This window comes from Myotis lucifugus, unplaced genomic scaffold (genome assembly GCF_000147115.1).
Source record: "Myotis lucifugus unplaced genomic scaffold, Myoluc2.0 scaffold_268, whole genome shotgun sequence".
Lineage (NCBI taxonomy): Eukaryota > Metazoa > Chordata > Mammalia > Chiroptera > Vespertilionidae > Myotis > Myotis lucifugus.
Window position 1 is genome coordinate 1,050,402 of NW_005871316.1, and position 6,270 is coordinate 1,056,671.

Sequence of the window (6,270 nt, forward strand, 5' to 3'; positions counted from 1 at the left end):
CAGGGCAAACCAGCCGGCCCCCACCCGTGCACCAGGCCTCTATCCTATATAGTAAAAGGGTAATATGCCTCCCAGCACCAGGATCAGCGAAGCCGCGAGGCCTCCTGGCACCACGATCAGCGGAGCTGCGAGGCCTCCTGGCCCCTGGAGCAGCGTGACAGGGGGCAGCGCCCAAACCCCCTGATCTCCCTGCGGCTCTGTGTGTGACAGGGGGCGGAGCTGCGAGGCCTCCTGGCCCCTGGAGCAGCGTGACAGGGGGCAGCGCCCAAACCCCCTGATTGCCCTGCGGCTCTGTGTGTGACAGGGGGCGGGGCCACAACCTCCCTATCCGCCCTGCTCTGTGTGTGACAGGGTGCGGCGCCCCAACCCCCCCATGGGCCCTGCTCTGTGCCTGATAGGGTGGAGCCGCAACCTCCCCATCGGGCCTGCCCTGAGTGTGACAGCGGTGGCGCCCCAACCCCCTGATCGGTCCTGCTCTGTGGGTTATAGGGGGCAGCACCCCAACCCCCTGATCCACCCTGCTCTGTGTGTGACAGGGGTCGGTGCCCCAACTCCCCTATCGGCCCTACTCTGTGCGTGACAGGGGGGAGCTCCCCAACACCCTGATGGGCCCTGCTCTGTGCCTGATAGGGGAGAGCTCCCCAACCCCCTGATCGGCCCTGCTCTGTGTGTGACAGGGTGCGGCGCCCCAACCCCGCCATGGGCCCTGCTCTGTGCCCGATAGGGTGGAGCCGCAACCTCCCCATCGGCCCTGCCCTGAGTGTGACAGTGGCGGCGCCCCAACCCCCTGATTGGTCCTGCTCTGTGGGTGATAGGGGGGCAGCGCCCCAATCCCCTGATCCGCCCTGCTCTGTGTGTGACAGGGGTCGGTGCCCCAACTCCCTATCGGACCTACTCTGTGCGTGACAGGGGGGAGCTCCCCAACCCCCTGATCGGCCCTGCTCTGTGCATGACAGGGTAGAGCCCAAACCCCACTAATGGGCCCTGCTCTGTGCGTAACAGGGGGCAGCACCCCAACCCCCTGATCGGCCCTGCTCTGTGCGTGACAGGGGGTGGCGCCGAAACCTCCCCATCGACCCTGCCTTGAGTGTGACAGGGGGCGGTGCCCCAACCCCCCAATCGGCCCTACCCTGAGCGTGACTGGGGGTGGCATCGCAACCTCCCGATCTGCCCTGCTCTGTGCACGACAGGGGGCGGTGCCCCAACTCCCCAATCGGCCCTGCTCTGAGCCCAACCAGGGGCTGCACCTAGGGATTGGGCCTGCCCTCTGCCACCCGGGAGCGGGCCTAAGCCAGCAGGTCGTTATCTCCTGAGGGGTCCCAGACTGTGAGAGGGTACAAGTGGGGCTGAGGGATACTCACCCACCCCCCACCAGTGCACAAATTTTTGTGCACCGGGCCTCTAGTTTAATTATAATGTGTATTAGTGTGGGTCTGTTTAGATTTATCTTATTTAGATCTCTTGGGCTTTGTGGAGCTGGATATCTGTTTCTTTCCCCAGCTTAGATAAGTTTTCATCCATTATTTCTTTGAATAAGCTTATTGTTCCTCTCTTGTTCTCTTCTTTTAGGACCTCTATCCTGTGTATATTGGTCAACTTCATAGCATTTCATAAGTCTCTTATGCTATCTTCACGGTTTTTTTCTTTTTTATTCCTGATTTTAAGCGTTTATATATATATATATATTTATATTTTTTAATTTTTTATTGTTTAAAGTATTACATATGTCCTCTTTTCCCCCCATTATCGTCTCCCAGCCTGCCCCCGCCCTCCAGTCCTGGCCTACACCTCTTATTTTTGCTTCTCTGATTGAATGATTTCTACTGCCCTGTCATTGACATTGTTGATCTTTTCTTCTGCTTGATCTAGTCTGTTGTTTACCCATTCTATTGAATTTTTCAGTTAATTAACTTTATTCTTCAGGTCTGTGACTTTCATGTGTAATTTTTAAATATTTTCTATATCTTTTTGAAATTCTCACTTGGTTCATGCATTATTCTCCTTACTTCAGTGTGCCTCTTATGACCATTATTTGAATTTTCTACCAGGTAAATCTATTTCTATTTCATTAAAATCTCTTTCTGGAGATTTATCTTTTTCTTTTGTTTAGAACATATTCCTTGTTTGGTGGGGGTTTTCCCATTTTCCTTGCCTCTCTGTGCTATTTTCTGAACATTAAACAGCCACCTCTCCCAGTCTTGACAGAGAGGTCTTATGTAGATGAACCTCATCAATCAGCTCAGCCCAAGTTCCAGGTAATCAATTAAACTTCTGTGATTATCCAAGACACCATCTTTGTTCTTATGGCTCCCAGTAAGTGAAGTTGTCAAGACCTATCTGTGTCCCAAAGGGGAGGACTGCAGTCAACACTTAGTAACAGGATAATCAAAACATGAACTCTCAGACAGCAGATGAAAAAGATGTAGCTAAGTCCCTTCCAGCGATAAAATAGCTAATAGGCATTTTTGCCTGCTTCCTTTGTGCTGAACCCAGATGTATAGCCACAGAGGGGTGCTCCTGCATCCATTTAAAAACTGTAGGACTTGTGAATGCAAGCACTGTTGGTTATCAGAGCTAGATGGTTTGAAGGTCCATCCCTCAAGGAGAAGCCACGAAAGCTGGGGCCCCAGACATGTGTACAAGCTCCTTCCAGGGAGATACTGGCAACTACGTTTTATTGTGATAGTGAGCCACAAGGCAAAGGCAAGGGAAATATCCAAGTTTCCCTAGTGTCAGGAAGGATTACTGCCAGCCCTAGATATATGCTAAATTCCCTCAGATAGTTGCTTGTATATATCAGATTTTTTTTTTTTTGAAAAACTGTGAGATAGGCATTTTACCTGCTCCCTGTGTTGAGCCCTAGGTGTATAATCTCTGCAAATGATCACGTTCTGTTTACAAACTGCTTGTTTGCTGCAATCCTGTGGGACTTGTGAAGGCAAGCCTCACTGGCTGTCATAGCCAGGTGACCTGGGATTTTGTATTCAGGCAGTAGCTACAAGCTGAGGTGTCAGATGTGCATACAAGCTCCTTCCAATGAGATACTAGTGACTTGGTTTTACTGTTGGAGCAAGCAGAGGACAAAGGCAGAGAAAGTGCCTTCCACTGACTCTTTCCGGCTCAAAGGATGATCATAGCCAGCCCCTAGACATATAAAATTAGAAACCATATCCTCAAGCAGCAGCTTATAAAGTAGGCAGTTAGATTCCTTTCAGGGAAAGACTGGGAGATGGGCATTTCTGCAGGCTCCTTCTACTCTGAGCCCTAGGGAGACAGCCATGCCAGGTACTTGCACACCCATTAAAAATTGCTTCATTTGATATAGTCTCATGGGTCTTGCAGACTCAAGCCCTGTTGGCTTTCAGAGCTAGGTGTCTTGGGGGTCTATTCCTCAGGTAGGAGTCTTAAAACTTGGGATGCCAGATATGCATTCTTTGTTCCTCAGACGGAAGCTGAGAGTTGGGTTCCCTCTCAATTGTATGGCACTCGGCTGGGGGTAGACTTTCTGGCAAGAGTGTGTCTCAGCCTTTCCTGCCTGTTTTCATGTGGTATTTCTCATTTGCCCAATGGGTAGTAGCTATTCAGCTAGTTTCTGGATTTCCTTCAGAAGCAATTTCTTTGAATGTAGCTGTGCATTTGGTGTATCCATGGAAGGAAGAACGTTCAGGAGCCTCCTATGTCACCATCTTGGTCAACTCTCCAAGTGTTTTATATTTTTAGTAGATACTGTGAAATGGCTCGCTCAGTACATGTTTTAACCCTTTTTCTAATATGCTGAGGCTAAAGCTAAAAACTATTTCTCAATCCTTCACACCTAGGGTTCTAGCTTTTATTTAAGTTCCTACAATCAGATGTAAAACCTGGCTTTGGCACCCAGTTTTGTTGGTGTGGCTTGGGACAACAGCGCCACCGTCTGCAACAGCAACTGTAGCAGCAGCTTCCTAACAACAGGCTACTTTCTGCTCATGGCAGAGGCTCTGGAGCTGATAGTTGTGGTGGTGTCTTCATGATACTATAGCATCTGATTGTGACAAAGGCAACAATCCCTCGGCAGCTAGTATGGCTTTGGAAATATTCCTGGAAGCCCAATCTTGAGTATGTAAGCCATTAATGCTCTTTCTGCTTAAACAAGTTAGAGTAAGTTTTATTCTCCAAACTGAACACTAACCAAAATTCCATTATTATTATTTCTTCTAGAGCAAATTCCCATTTGGAAAGAAAAAGATTTGTGACCAAGACGGCAATTCAGAGACAGGTATCTCTCCACACATTTGACTTTGTCAGTGAAGTAGGAACTATACCCAAAAACAATGAATGGCAAGTAATGGTTTATAATGGGCTTCTGCAGGCATTTGAGGTGTTGAAATTTGGTGTAGTATTTGAAAACATACCTGAATTCCTTGATTATAACTTAGTGTTAAAATATCATGCCACTGTTTTTGTATATCCCTTTCTATAAGCATGTATCATAATTTTTCCAAATAAACATATTTAAAAAGCAGTCATGCCCAGCCAGCATGGCTCAGTGGTTGAGTGTTGACCTATGAACTAGGAGGTCATGGTTTGATTCCCGGTCAGGGCACATGCCTGGGTTGCAGGCTCAATCCCTCATGTGGGGGGTGGAGGAGGCAGCCAATCAATTATATTTGTATCTCTCTCTCTCCCTCTCCCTTCCTCTCTGAAATCAATAAAAATATATTTAAAAATAAATAAAAAGCCCTCGCAAGTTTGGCTCAGTAGATAAGAGTGTCAGCGTGCAGACTGAAGGGTCCTGGGTTCGATTCTGGTCAAGGGCACATGCCTGGGTTGCGGGCTCCATCCCCAATACGGGGAGCTTGCAGGAGGCAGCCAGTCAGTGATTCTCTTTCATCATTGATGTTTCTCTCTCTCTCCCTGTCCCTTCCTTTCTGAAATCAATAAAAATATTAAATAAATACATACATAAATACATAAATAAAAACAGTCATTACTTATGTGCATGCACTTGCAGGCCCTGGAACACTGGAGCACAGGACTGAAACTCCTCTCAGGAGCATAAGAGAACTCAGAATCAATGTCTCTTTACTGCTAGAACCTCAATGCTGTTCTGTCTGAATTTAGCTGCCATTCTTTCTTCACCTCTGTGCCCTTAAGAAGCTCTCAGGATCATATTATCTACCTTAAAGCCTACTCTAAGTAGTAACAGATGAATAGCTGAGAAAGATGAGTGATGTTCTCCATAGCTTTGAATTCTATGACCCCCATCGTTATTTTCTAGGTGATCAAGCAATAATCATAACGTAGAACCAGTAAATTCTTGTGCCAGTCTGTCTGGTGACAAAAAGTATTTATTGAATGCCAAAGGTAAAAAGCATTTCAGGTGATTGAGATACATATAAAAAAAATAGACCTAGTTCCTGCTCTTAACACACACACTGGCCATTTCACTTATGAGTGTTTCTGTTTACTTGTAATGTCACAGAGATGAAATTGAAGAAAACAAAAAGCACAGATGCAGACCGTAATCTGAGATGTGTTTCTGTACCTATAAAATAAAACTATCCTATAATCCCTTATTATACTATAATAAGTAATTTCATCCCACCAGTTTACTGACTTGGAAAAGCCAATAATTTAACCATTTTCTACTCTCTGTATATGGAAAAAATAACCACCAAATACATCCTCTATATCTTGATAGGGATGGTATATACATGCTAAAATCTCTAGGAGAGAAGTACAAGTATGCCTGCAATTTGCTTTGAAAAAAAAACCATCCAGGCTTTTGCATGTGTCAAAATTTATCTAATGGTACACCTAAGATTTAAATTTCACTATTACATAAATTTTACTTTTAAAAAATGAACTGAGAAACATTAAACCCCATTAATTATATGCATTATAAAATGTCTGGGAATGAAGTACACTTATGTCTGCAACTTATTTTGTTTACAATTAGTAATTAATCATGCCTCGGACAAACTTCATTGGCTACGATACTGCCACTGTGCAAAGCTGCCTGCAACTTATTTTGAAGTACCACAAAAAATAAGATGGAAGGATGGAAAGCAAACACAATGTTAACAAGCATAGAGCCTAGGTAACATACACTTTCAACAATCTTCCAAATTTTCTTTATATCAAAATTTTTCATAATAAAAGTTGAGGGAGGAGAATGGTCCCCTATCAGTGACCAATCGCAATTTGCAAATGGCACTATTCTGAGACCACACTAAGACACACAGATAAAGAATACTAAGAAGAAAACCAAGATGGCGGCATAGGTAAACA

General features: G+C 45.5%; 1 pseudogene; it reads right to left on the minus strand.

The window, feature by feature from the left end:
- Positions 1 to 5,833: 5,833 nt before the first annotated feature.
- On the minus strand, positions 5,834 to 5,996 carry LOC111828029 (annotated as a pseudogene).
- Positions 5,997 to 6,270: the final 274 nt, after the last annotated feature.